Raw genomic sequence first — 1816 nt, 5'->3', positions numbered from 1 at the left:
TATTTTAAGTTCTTCTATTCCAAATTATTGTTAAAATTGTGCTCATGAATACATTTTAAGCTGTAAAACTTTTTTTAGTGAATAATAGGTAAAGATGTAGAGACAGTATGTTTAGTCAACTCATTAGAGAAGTTTGGTTATTAAAAGAAGCAAATATTGGGGAAATACATTGATGGTGTAAAGACAAAAAAGCCATGTCAATTGTTTTTTAATGTCAAATTAGTATATTTATACAATGATTGAAATAATGAGTAAAAACAGACAAATCAATAATATCTTGTGCTTCATCAATGCAGGAAGAATAGGCACAGTTAAACATTTATAAATAAAACTTGCCTCATTTTTTTTTTTTTTTGGTAGCGGTGATTGAACCCAGGGATGCTCAACCACTGAGCCACAACACCAACCCTTTTTAAAATTTTTTTAACTTTGAGGCAGGGTCTCACCAAGTTGCTCAGGGCCTTGCTAAGATGCTGAGGCTGGCTTTGAAATTGCAGTCCTCCTGCCTCAGCCTCCTGTGCCACTGGGATTACAGGAGTGCACCACTGTGCCAGTGAAAACTTAGATCTTATTACATACATCCTTGTCCACTTACCATCTCTATATACTTATCTTCAAACTTTCAAATAATATAGCTGATGTCTTCAACTTTCCATTGGAAATCTAAGTCAATTTGAAGTGTCTCTGCTGGGAAACTTCATTGTAAAAGACTCCCCTATCCTATTTCTTCAAATTATACAATAGATGGCTAAAATTCAAGACTGGATGCTATCTTGCCCTTGATTTAGAGAAGAACCCCAGTAAAGAAACTACTGGGTAATTCCAGTCTTCATTAGAACATCAAGTTGACTTACTTTTTCTTTTCTGTGCAGACTGTACCATCATCTTCATACAAAGCCCATCTGGAATCTGCCCCAAGTACCACCTGGAGTAACATGTGACTGTGTGACTGCCCTGGGTAGTGTAGCATTCCTCAGCACTTCCATCTCATTGTAAGTGGTGGTGGGAGACAGTTTATTCAAGGATCTACCCCAATTTCACAGGACTTTCTTCAACATGACTTGAAGAACTTTTGGCCAGGTATTCCAATTAAAGCCCTGCAAATCATGTCTAACAGCTGGTTGCCTGAAACCCTCAGACAGACCAGTCTCTGCTTCAATTACATACCAAAAAAAATGGATATATTGACACCTCCTTTTCGAGCTGTCACTGGTAAGTCTCATAATCCTAAATCAAATATCTAGTCTGAGGCTGTGGATCAAGGATGCTTGAGGAGAAAGACTGAAGGCACTGAGCAAACAGGTGTTATTAGGTTTCAAATGATTAAACACATCATCCTGTCTCCAAGAATAGATGTCGTTACCTTTTACTAAATTACTTAAGAAATTCATGCCTTTGAGTAAGCTCAACTACTCGCATTCGGAACTAGCTGAGGGCATACTAGTAATTGAGATCAAAGAAGACTGTTTGAGGTGCTGCTGAATCCTTTCATTTTCCACTAGTTTGCTTTTACTTTGTATTCTAGGACTGAGGTCAAGGTGGAATCTTCCACTTTAATGCACATTATGGAAATCTGTAGTCATTTGAGCTCAGGCAGCAGTTAGGATTGATCAACTAGGAAAGATTCAGAGTGCCTGGGAACAACAAAATGAATTTGAAGAATACCCAAAAAAAGGAAATAAATTTATTCTCATAAAGCACTGCCTGGCACATAGTAAATGCTTTACAAATATGTGTCAAATGAATGAACTATTACACCATCACTACTCACTTGGTAGCGATGACTATCTGGAGAAAACTGAAATGAGAAGATTGT

This window comes from Spermophilus citellus (assembly GCF_964194105.1).
Source record: "Spermophilus citellus genome assembly, chromosome: 5".
Taxonomy (NCBI): Eukaryota; Metazoa; Chordata; class Mammalia; order Rodentia; family Sciuridae; genus Spermophilus; species Spermophilus citellus.
The sequence above is the reverse complement of the archived record's forward strand: the minus strand, read 5'-3'. Positions refer to the sequence as shown.